This window comes from Manacus vitellinus, unplaced genomic scaffold (genome assembly GCF_001715985.3).
Source record: "Manacus vitellinus isolate BGI_N305 unplaced genomic scaffold, ASM171598v3 scaffold_7_pilon, whole genome shotgun sequence".
Lineage (NCBI taxonomy): Eukaryota > Metazoa > Chordata > Aves > Passeriformes > Pipridae > Manacus > Manacus vitellinus.
The window spans coordinates 9,957,509-9,970,067 of NW_021940813.1; positions in this window are offsets into that span (position 1 = coordinate 9,957,509).

The window sequence follows — 12,559 nt, forward strand, 5'->3', positions numbered from 1 at the left end:
CCACTCAGCTTTGGGTAGGGTGCACCTTGCACATCTCACTGGTGCAGCTCCTGTAAGGGTGGACTGATCTGCCCCAGACACAGCCTGGCAGCCCATCCTGGTCCAGCTGCTGGTGGCAGCAAGGTGGCATGAGCTGGACACAGGCAGGATGTAGCCTGGGAGGAGGATGTCACTCCCACACAATGCAGCACCCAGTGCTTATAATTATGTGAACAGCTACTCTGGCACTTTCACGGCAAACTTGAGAGGGATAGGAAGTCTGGGGCTGAAGAGAAGGAGAAATCCATGTGGTGTTTCTGGTAAGGACTGTGACCTCGACTGTGCAGGACTTGCTTTGGACTCTCACCTACAGCCAGCAGCTGAGATTTGGTAGAAGAGCAGCCACGACTCTATAGGCTCCTCTGAAGTCAGCAGGCTGATTTCAGTGGCATTTCTGCACGACTGAGTAGCTGCAGCAGCGTATCCCAGATGTCCACTTTGGTTTAGTATCTGCAAAGCCTCTTTTCACACCTGCCTCAGGACACTGTTCTCCCAGATAAATCTGTCACTGTAAATGCACATTCTGTATCAAGGTGAGTTTTGTCAGCATCTGTTTCAGAAAGGAAGGAGATGGTTTAGAGCCACTGGGAACTGCACTGCTGGCCACTTTCTTCTTATTTCTTGAACTATTTTCAAAACAACTGTTACATATTTCTCTTACATTTCATCATCTCATCTCAGGACATGCAATAGATACATTCCAGAGTTCCTGAGGGGACAAAGATCCTTAGAACGAGATTGTTAAAAAAAATAGGAAAGAGTAAGAAAAACAGATCTTTTGCATGCTAGTGAGGCAAATTTGTAGGAAGAGATAATTTAATTAGTCTGACTTGAGTAAACTGGGAAAAAAACAGAAAAGCTTTCAGATGTGAAGAAACATCAGAGACAGCAGTGTGTCAGTGACATGGCTCACACATTGTAACCTTAGGCAGCTTTTTAACTGCAACTAAGCTCAAAAGGCAAACCAATTTTAACATAGTATGAGCTCGGCTGTAGAGAGACCTTTTCCATACATCTCTCTCTTGGCTTGACAAATTCATTAAATATTTTCGAATACTTCTCCATTCCTGATAGCCTCCCTTTCTCTTCTCCTCATCATTTTGTTATTTTCTTAGAATATGTTTTTGGTTTACAAGACAAATTGTTCGTGTTAACGTGTAAGTTACAGGGTGTGTGGTCTATCTGAGACCCAAGCAAGCTTTTCTACTCTTGCTTGGCAGTTCCCATGGCAGCATCTGTTAACTCTCCCTTAGTCTAACATCCTTCTGATTTATCTCCACTTGCCTCTTCTATTATCTCCTCTTGCCACCAATTTCGTATTTTCTAGCATCTGACAAGTTGACTAGCACCTTCATATAGCAACTATCACAGCTCCCCCAGTGTCTTTCAGCCCTTGTTGACAGCTGAATAATTTGGTATCTATCCTGTTTCAGTACTGTCATTCCCGCATAATAATTTTCAGAGAATAATTTCTCTAATGCCCTTTGTTTCTTTTTCCCCTGTCTCACAGTTTTACAGGTTCTCCCATATTTACTCCTACATTTACTCCTCAGCAATTCATTCTGACTTTGTAAGTGGAAGCAAGAAGTTGAATAAGTTCCACCCGAATGCTGAGCTGTGTATTTTGATGGGGGGAGGTGCTGAAGTCTCGCCATAGAAAATTATTATCTTGGCTGACTGACAGGTAATACTTAGTGGCCAATTTCTGCAGTGAAAACATTTGCATGTCCAGAAAGTAATTTGTATAAACATTTGACAACAATTGCTTGGAATTTACTATGACTGAAAACACTCATGACAACAAAGCTAATTCAGTGAAATGCTTGCAAAAATCCCCGTTGTTATCTCTCTAGAAAGAACAGAAGCTTCATAATACTTAGTATTTAAGAATTAAATTATTTTAATCACTTAAAATATTCTGAGTCAGAAGGGACCCACAAGGATCATTGAGTCCAACTCTTAAGTGAAGTCCTTAAAGTCTTATTTTCTGCAATAATCTCAGCTTTAGCTCAAGATAAAAGTCCAATTTTTAAAGATATTTCTATCAGAAAAAAAATGTTGAAAATGCATTCTATATCCTGAAAATAAAAAAAAAACCACCAAAACACCACCATAAAAGTTATCAGAATACAGTAAAGGATATATATATCTTTAAATCTCATAATTGTCTGAACGAGGCTTGTTTCAGCTTACTTCGATAAACTAGAATACTGAAGAAAATTTATTCAAACCAAGAGCATATTTTTAATGATTTTAATGGGCTATTTTTGTAATACTTGACAAACCTGTTCCCTTTTAAAAAGTCGGGTATAATGCTTCTTGTGTTTAAAAATAGACATAGAGCACAGCATTTTTACGTACTCAGTATGGTTCCCAAATGCATACATGTGCTCCTGATTCTTGCAGTTCTGGAAGAAGGGGGTTCTCCTTTGCCTTTATTTGTTTTTTGCCTGCAGTTCCCGCTGCCAGTGGGGGCCTTTGTGGAAGCTGCTTCTATCCCACTGGCAAGTTATTGCTCTGTATAAAACTGTGTGGGGATGACGTTTCCCTGAGGAAACAAAATCAGTAACCACCTCAGGAGATCAAAGCTGTGCCCAAGCAACTCATTGCTTTTGTGTGCCAGTGCCAGTTCTCTGCCCATCCCTATCACCCATGTGCAGGACACCCAAGAAACATCAGGGGATGTTGTCTTAAAAAACCACCATGCTGTCGTGCTTGTTAAACAGAATTACAGGTGGACTGAGGAGGGACAGCACCCTCAGAGATCATCTGCTCTTGCTCCCCTGCTCAGGGCAGGATCAGGGAGAGTAGGTTGCTCCAGGAGTGTCCAACAAGGATGAAGACAGAAAAAGGAGCCAGAAGACAAATATTAGAGAGAGGCAGGGTTCAAGCATTTCACAAAGCGTGAGCTCCACTGAAACTGGAAAGTGGCGTCTTCTCATTGAAAGTTTTCATTTTAAAAAATGTGTGACTTTTTATGACGACAAAATTAATAAGTAAAAAGTCCTAATGGTACATACCCCTGATTCACTTCTACAACTATGCAGTACCTTTCTTTCATTCCTTAGAATACCAGTACATTTTTCTTCTTGTTCTTGCTTTCTTAAACAAAGCCAAGTAGTATCCATGATTCTGTAAAGAAATGGACTTTTGATCCCATTCCCTTGCATATTATTTTTGTAAGGGCCAGCCATAAATCAATCTGCCACTGCATTTTTTTCTTTGCAGTGAAGTGGTACAATGTGGAGTGCTCTGTGGCTAGAAATGTAATTGCGTAGACATAAATATCATAACCATAGCTGTCCTAGGGATACTTATCTCAAGATGTCTCTCTGTGTCCTCCAGAGCAGTAACTGTAGCAACCGAGGATGGGACAGGGGGAGCTTAAAAGTAATGACTTATCTGTTCTTGGTAGATGTCATAAGCTTCAGGAAAACCATAGTGGTCATAACATAAGGGGCACTGTTGTGTATTGGAGAAGCTTTGAAGCTGTTGAAATAAAATATGAACCATTAAAGCTGTTCAGGTATTTTTTAGCTTCTTGTTTAAGGCACAGATGCTGAAGACTGCAGTGGTGTTATTCCATCTGTTAGGCCATACTTTCAGGCTGCCTCTTCTGAAGGAATAAGGAAAACCAACACAAGATGAGGAAACACGGTTTTTGTGATGCTGTGATTTATAATACTCATGCTTTGTGATTCAGTTAGGATGTTAAACATCTTTTACATGCAAAATAGTAGCAGTTTCCTTCTTGCAGCAAAAGGATTTTTGATGCAAAAAAAAAAAAACAAAACAGCTTAATGTGTGGGGTAGAGTTGAGGATCAGGAGCCCAGAGGTGTTAGCTAAAGGAGGACCAGTGTGCACCCAGTGCAGAAGGAAAGGACCAGACCTAGAGAGGAGGCGATCCTGAGGCCGAGCAGATGGGGAAGGAGGAGTTGTCTGGACAGCCTGGCATGGGCACTGCAGCTGCTGCTCAGAAATTGCAAAAAAAAAAGTGCCTTTTTCTTTTTTTTTTGCAGCCAGTTGAGGAATGGGATGTGATTTTTACAGGTGAGCTGTAAAAATCCTGTACACAGGAGTGTCTTTTTCCACAGAACAATATGGTTTATAAATTAATTCAGAACCATAGATAAAGGGAATGTGAGATGGAAGGTACAGCATCCATAGTATGTTTCTGAAAGATGAGCAGTGTAGCTCAAGACAAAGAATCAAATGGATGCCCGTAAAGTGATTCGTTCTTACAAACTGTCTGGGGGAAAGCAAGACTGTAAATCAGAGTCCTTTAGGAACGTGGTGAATATCTTTTCGTGTGTATCTGCTGAGAAATGATGGCTTTTGCTTGTGCAGCACTGCCCATGTTTATTGTGAAGAGGTTTTCAGAGGCTGCTGGACTCTGGCACATCACTCCTTCAATTGTCTTACAGTCACAATGGAAACCGTCACACAGCATGGGGGAAAAGAAAGCCCTGCATCAGGTATTATTCTTCCCTAGAAAACTATACTGTAGTTTAAATTAGCTAGGTGCTTCTGACCCCTTATTTAAAACGTATTTGCACTGACATCCTGAGAAAGGACTTCCGCTATTTAATTGCACTGTCAGTGCCAGTGCTTTCAGCCAAAACCATTTGGAGTTAGACCTTTTAATAGAAAGTGACAATTTAAATTGCTGCAGTAGCAGCATAAACGGTGCTTAAAGTCATTACTAACTTGATGCTGCAGTTGGCTCCAGACCAGTTTATTAAAGGAAAAGAAAGTGGAGAGAGTAGGGGAAGAGGAAATTAAGTGATGAATCATTAATTCCTCTGGTATTCTTTGTGACAACAGTAGCTACGATGAACGAATTTACCTGTGTGGTGGAGAAAATGCATAATCTCTGCTTTGCTTTGCCTTAACCAACACCCCTCTGGAGGGAATCGGCGGCACGGGTTTGAGCTTGCTTTCCCATGGGATGGTGTCCTTGTCTCCATAGGGTGGACATCTTTTTTGGGGTCAGGTCCCACTCCTTTGGCTGCCAGGGCAAATCCTCCTGTTTAACCTCCTCCCGGGGCCAAGACAGCTGATACCTGGAGGGGTCGCCTCTCACGCTCCCTCTCCGGGAAGGTCCCTCCCGCCCATCGAGATGCCCTCGGGTCTGGCACCCCGGGGAACAGCTTTGCTGGCAGTGTGCCCCAAGATACGGGGGAAAGCGGGTTTAACAGCGACCCTCGCGGCGCTACCCCCCGCCCCGCCCGCGGGGCTCGGGGCAGCTCCGGGGCTCGGGGGGTCCCTGCCCGCGGGCTCGGGGGAGGACGGGCGGCCCCCGGACCGATCCCGCACCGCCACCTGCCGACCGGGGCCCGGCCGGTGGCTTTTGCCATGGAAAAGCTCGGTGCCACCGCAGAGGGACTGGGGACGGGGAGTCTGGGGGAGCTGCCGCAGGCGGGGCTGGCTTTGCATGCAGGGGGATTTTCAGAGCAACTCCCACCTCTCACCCCTTCTGCCTCTTGCTGGTCACGGCTCCAAAGAAAGGCTCTCAGCAGTGGCAGCCTGGCAGGTCAGGAGCACCACGAGCTTTCTGAGCACACCTCAGCTGGGAAAGTTGCACAGCCTCCTCTCATTTGGAGACATCCCTCAGCACCTCTCCCCAAAGCTCCCCAAGTGTCTCTTGGTGTTCAAACCCTATTTTCGCAGCCGGGAGCATCATGTGCTGATGGAGCTCCTTTCAGTGATGGAGGAGGAAAAGTTGTGCATTCCTGAACTGGCCATCATTTGATCAGTCAGCAGGGCTTAACTAGGTCTTGGCCAGGCCAATCAGAAACCAAAAGGAAACCCTGTGGTTTCTGTCCCTTAAACTGGGGAGCCCCAAGAGGGAACAGGACTCCTGCAGGTTCCTAATACTGGTTCCACTAACAGGATCACAAGCCTCTTACTGCTAATGAAATAAGCACTGGCACATCTGATGAGGCTTTGGATACAAGTATTTATTTATTCCCTCCTATGATGGGGAACAAACCTCCAGCTGCACGGAAGCGGACGCTCGGCCAGGGCATGCTGGCCCAGGGCTCACCATGGGGCTCAGTAGTTGAGATGGTGTCCCCAGCACTGCTGGGGTGATCTTGCACCCCTGGAAGGATTCTGGGCATCCAAACTCTACAAAACCCATCAGGATGACTAAAGGATGGACATGGTGCCCTCAGCATTGATCCTCTTTCTCTACTGGAATCCAGCCTGCTGGTTAATGTAGGCAGAACCTTCGGGACTAATTGCATGTTACCTGCCATTTGCATCACAGCTCATTGTATACTCTTCCAAAAATTAAAAATAAATCAATAGAAAGGGAGAAAAATGTTATTTTTAGGCACTTGGATCTCAACTCTTAGAGGCTCCTTTGTAAACTGGAATCACTGTCAAGTTTCAGTCAGGATCAAGTCAGTTTAGTTTTCTTTTAAGAAAGAGCTGTAACATACTGAACAGACATCACTTGCCAAATATTTCTGCCTTTCAAGCACTGATGTATTTCACAGATGGGTGTATGTTCTGGGGGACATCACTTCTCCCACTTGTAATTATTTGAACACAGATGGTAAATCAAGTCCTTCCTTTCCCTGAGAAGCCAGGGATGGTCCTGCAAGTACAGGGTATTTTTCTTTGCTGGGAATGGGTCTTCTACATCAGGAAATGCAATGCAGCTAGAGCTTGACTGCTAGTGCCTCCTTCCCAGCCTCCCTGTCTCCCTGTAGCAGAAAGGAAATCTCTTTTAATCCAGTCCTTTCTGTAACTGACTCCCTGAAAGTGGCCAAGCTTGTCCTTGGGTTGCATTTCATTGTCTCCAGCTCATTTAAAAGCTCCCAACTAAGAAAAGGAGTTGCTGCTCAGACCCTCCTGCCAGCCCAGCAGCCATCCCTCCCTCCAGCCAGAGCCAGAGGAGGAGAGAGTGTTACTTTCCATCCCTGTACTCAGTTGTCAGGAGGCCCTGTGACCCAGCACAAGTTGGGACTTCTGGGAAGGCGGCCAAACCAGGATCCTGCTTGCCAGCCTTGCCAGAGCAGGCACTTAACAGCCACGTTTTGGGGAAGGTTTCGATGTGCATTTGAAGGTAAGAGTTGCCTGGCCTCAGTGGTACGGCTTCATCGTCCCTCCCACCACAGGCAGGAGCCAATCCTGCCCTCCTTCTGTGGTTCTCTTTAGGCTTGCCTGGAAATCTTGGCACAGGGCACTTGCAGCGCAGGCTATTTGTCTTTCTGCAGCAGTCAGCTTCTTCTGATGCTTCCCAGGCTCTGTGCCTGCACATGTGAATTTGTGGTGACAGCCCTGAGCCCTGGGACTGCTGTGACAAGAGGAGGACAGGGTTCCCCTTGCTCTGCAGTGACCATGAGACGGTGTCACCACCCTCGCTCACTGGGTTCTTTTTGCAAGGTGTTTGTTTTACTATAGGAAAGTCTGTTGCATGGCAATATAGGGTTTTTTTCTGCATCAACGTTGGGCTTATTGTGATACCGGTCAACTGTCCAGTGGAGTGACAGCTTTAGGTTACTGCTGCAAAGGAGCTCATTGGGTCTGGGCAAGTGTCAGCATTGCTCCTACTGCCCACAAAGAATTCACACTGCTCCTTGTCAGAGGCTTCCTAGCAAAACTACTGCATTAAAAGCCAAAGAAGTAAGGGAACTAAAGTACTCCCTTAGTAGGGCCACGATAGATCAGCAAAATGGTCTTAATGATACCATAATTACATTTAAAAATAGAGTAAATATATAGAGTATATATTAATTTTCTCAGTTTCAAGAGCTTCTTTATTCTTAGCACTCTCTGCTAAGACTGCTTCTGCCAGTCATTTGATTGGCTGTAACATCCTAGCTCTGTACCTGTGAGTGCTTGTTAGTTATGATTCATCCTTTCAAATGGATATAATCCTGGCATTCCTTGTTTCCCTGGGCTATGTCAAACAAAATATGCCCCAGTTTTCTTACAGCTAACTTCACAAAAATTTTTTCTCGTGCCAGTGCAAGAGAAAATTCAAGTGTGTGTTACTCCCTTTTTTTGCATGTCACAGTGTGTCTTTTCATCCATACTTGTTTCAAAGGACTCTGGGCACACCACCAGGCACAGGTTTCCCCCAGGGCCTGTGTAACACCTGGCAATCCCAAGAGGATCACAGGTGGCTTTTGGTGCCTGGATGTGAGCAACTGACCTGAGATCAAGAAATCCAAAGAGGGTGAGGCAGGAGTTTGGGACCCTCTCTGCCACTGTACCTGTAGGTTGTTCTTTGAGCTTCTAGCCAAGCTGATAGACTTTGGTTCGAAAATCTCAAAAGAGCACTTTGTGTGGCTTTCTGTTTCCTGAGGCAGGAACATCCCCATTGGAAATGTTCCTGTCAGGGCTTGTTCTCTGGTGACCTGTTTTGGGCAGGTGACCTGTTTTTTTGATTATGGAGTGTAAGTTTTTCAATTCAAAACCTGATTTCAAGCATTTGGCTCCTCAAAATAGACTCACTCGGGCTCCTCAGCCCCTGGCCAGCACGGGGGCATTGGCCACTCAGGACAGTGGGTGGGACAGACATCCCTCAGTCGGGAGGCAAGGAAAGACAACACCACAAAGGAACCACAAAGGAATCACTTGTCTGAAGCTGTTCACACCCCACCCTTGGCTCCATGATGGGGCTGGTTCAAGTGAACCTCAAACAATGGTTAAACCACAGCAGAAAACAAGGTGAGAGGCAGAGCAGGGGCGAGCAGAGCAGGGGCGGTGGTATGAGGGGCTTGGCTGTGGGGGGTTGTGCTACCACACCAGGGGCAGCTCAGCAAAGGGCTCTGCACTACCAAGGTGTTGGAAATATAAGTTGTGTTTGTTGCATTTAACTCTTTTCCTGTTCCCTTCAGGTTCTTTCCTTGGTCCTAATAGCAGCAATTCTTTATCCTGATTTTGCCCAGGCTTGTGCTGAGATGACCCTCAAAGTTTTGTCTTTAATAGAATGGTAACAGTTTTTCCAGATTTGTGGAGTTTCCATGGGATTCCAGTATATATTACAAAAGTCTGAGTGCTCCATGGCTTCTGAACAACCCATGCTTGTAGTTTTTAAAGTGCTTGTTGCCTATAGAAATTAATACCATTTCCACAGGTCTGGAAAAAACATTCCCAGCCTTATTTCTACTTAAGAAAAAAAACTATCAGTGCTTGCCTTTCTGCATCAGCATTTCAAGGAAACCAAATCAACCAACCCACTCTTCAAACTCCTCAGAAAACAAATGAAAGGTTTTTGGTGTGTCTGCCTTTTGTGTGTATTGACTACTACTTCCTTGCTCCTGACTCTGCTGACTTTCTTCCTGGTTCCACTCAGCCCCTCCTTGGTCAGTTTTCCACTTGTCATAATTGTTAATGTACTGGTTGTATCTTCTATTAATGATATATTATTTAATTGCTATCTTTAACAAGCCAGGGAACTGCAGTGAGCTGTTAGCCAGCTGCTTCTTTTCCTAATTAGTGACACAGCCTTTTGGCTTGCAAATAAGGCTGTCAAAGAACATTCAGGTTGGCATCCAGGCTTTGGGTGCCTTTGCTACTGTCTCCCAGTGAGGGGGAAATCACCCCCCTGGGAAATCACCAGTGTGGGCTGCAGGTGCCTGGGCAAGTGGAGGAACCTTCAGCAGAGCCTGGCAGCAAAGCACTGAGGCTTCCACAATTAAAGAAACCAAGGAAGAGGGGGACATCCTAGAGGAAGGTGGGATTTGCTCGTCTGCATGAGCTAGAGCTGGTAACTGCTCCTGGCTCTTCCTCACAGCAGCTGGAATTGGGTGTATTTATCCTCCAGTGCCCTGAACGTCTCTGGTACTCAACGTACAGTTTCATAGTGAGTGGTTGAGGAACATTAGGTAGATGGAGAAAATAAGGAAACAAATCAAATCATGAGCAGATTGCTGGCTATGCGGCGTGACAGCTTGTTACTGCAAGGAGTTGCCCAACGCCAGTCCAGCTGCACGATGAACTAAGATGAGGAATGAGTCAGCTTTTCCTAAAAGCATCCAGGGAGAGTAAACTAATTGGACCAAATATCCTGGAGATATCTGGGCCAGCAGACACGCCACCTTCTCAGGCAGGTATAGACAGAGGGCAGAGACACCCAACAGCACTTCTGCCATGAAGTCCATGGGGACAGAGGGTTGGTGCTGTAAAGTGGGATGGCCTGTGCCAGTGAACTGTTACCAAAGCAGTTCCCATGTCCCTAGTTTAATTTAACTGGGCTGAATCATTCACAGAGCAGTGGGAGAAGCAGCCATAAGCCCTCTCCATCCCTGCTGCTGGCCAGTGCCAGCCCTGCCAGGGAGCAGCAGGTGGAGAAGCTGGACAGGGCAGTGAGGATGGGGAGAGGCCCAGCCCAGGCATCGTCCCTGCTGGAGCAGCATCACATTCACACATCCCAGCAGGAAGGGAAAGGGAGCAGGGCTCCTGCTGGGACTCACACATCAGAAGAGGCACCAGGAAACACATTTTATTTTTTCAGTTCCAACAGCCCCTCTTTTGCCTCGAGGTCTGGTGGGGCGTTTTGGGGCAGTGCAGTAACCACCTTGCTGAAAAACATGAAGGCATTATCAGACGTTTAACAAACATCAGTGCTTTAATATAAAAACAAACAGGCATTAAAATGGATTTTGTAGACCTGCCCTCCCTTTCACTGTTGCAGACTTCAAGGTAAACGTGGCTTTCAACCACAGGAGGGACTGAGCCACCCACACCCCAGCACTACACAAAATGAGCTGAAGGCCAGGGAGCAGAAGAGAAAGTTAAAGTGCAGTAGAGCTGCAAATGACCGTGTCCCTCAGAACAAGGCTCCACCTCAGAACTGGCATCAAATAGACTAAACGTTCATTAAAAGGAAAATATTTTGAATTTTATTTTTTCACGTTATTATCAAGTACACAATTACAATAATGTCACACATCCCTATATGGTTCTATGTATTTTGTTTTTTTCTTTTGTCTTTTTTACAAAGTGTACAGAGGGAAGGACGTATACAATATTTAACAGGGTATTTTCTACAGAACAATAATTTATATTATGTCCTTGTAAAAATCTGTACCTTTTTTAAACATTAAACTGAAACATCCATTTTATAGCATTTGCTAAGCAAATTATTTAGGAATTAAAACTAGCCTGTAACTAATGTCATTAGTACATTAACAATAACTATAATTTCATTTTCTCTTTATACAGACAAATACATTTTACAAAATCCACTTGACCAAACCCTTAATTATTTAAAAAAAAAGTTTCAACATTGTGCTTTAAAAAAAAAAAAAGTGTTTATGATTCCAGGCTACGTAAGAGAAAGAAAATGCGTAAAATTGTGTTCTTTGTCTTTCAGCTTATTTAAAAAAATAAAGTTAAAATGGCTAAAATCCTCAGCAATGCTATGGGAATTTATGCAGATTTTGTACACTTCCCAGGTCTCCAGTTAGAAAATGCTTGAACATAAGAGGGGAAAAAAATAAGTCACAGGCGGGTACTTTGCAAGAAGCGAATGGGAAATCTCTGCTGGGTTTTACTGCATCTGATTTGGCATCAGTAGGCAACGGACAGCTACGGCCATGTAGGAAATCCACTGGCTTCAGCGGGGATTTCAAGGAAGGCACAATGCAGCACGGCCAGGTATTACACACTAAAGGGTCACGGCCCACTAGTAGCAATATTATACAAGAGCACAATGGGCAAGTCTGGGGACACTGTCAAGCAGGCATTGAAAGAAAAAAACATCATACGACACAGATAGTGACATGGCATTTGACTGTCCTGAACTGCACACTACAGACAAGTATTTCAGATCACAGTGAGACAGGAGGGGCAGGGCTCGGTAACAAAACAAAACACAAAATGCTTAGAGGACACACATCCGAAAGGAAACTTTTGTCCCTCTATCACCCCGAACTTGGGATCATCACTAAATTTTGATTTGAACTGGAAGTTCACCTGCCTAGAAACAAGAATTAACACTGTGCCAGGCTCTGAACCCTTTCCATTAGGGAATTGCTGGTTACAAATCTATCCTAATCTGGCAGGCAGCTGGGACCGAATTCTGCAATTCATCATCAAACAGTGGCTGGGGTGGGAATTTGAGCATGGGGAGCAGGGCCAGGTCCTAAAATCTGGCATGTAATTAAACAGTTTGGCTTTTTTGCTCCACAGTTGTTGTTAAAGTACATGACTTCATGCTTGGTACATTTATGCAGCAATTACCAAATGACATGGCGCTACTTCATAATAGTCTTCAGGTGCCAAAATTGCATATAATAATTGTAATATTCTCCCAGCTGTTTATAAACAGATTAGAAGAACTGGGTTAATTCTGGATACTGTACTAATTAATAAATAGCAGCTGAACACAGCTACTAATGGCTCAGGAAAAACATTCAATTTAGTAACAAAACTGCTTCTATCGTAAGTTACTTTTCTTATTAAGAATATCTACCTTACAACATCTCTACTCCTTATGAACACGTCTGCTCTGCTCCATTTCCCTCTTAAGCTCTCACTGTAAATACCTGCTTTCCA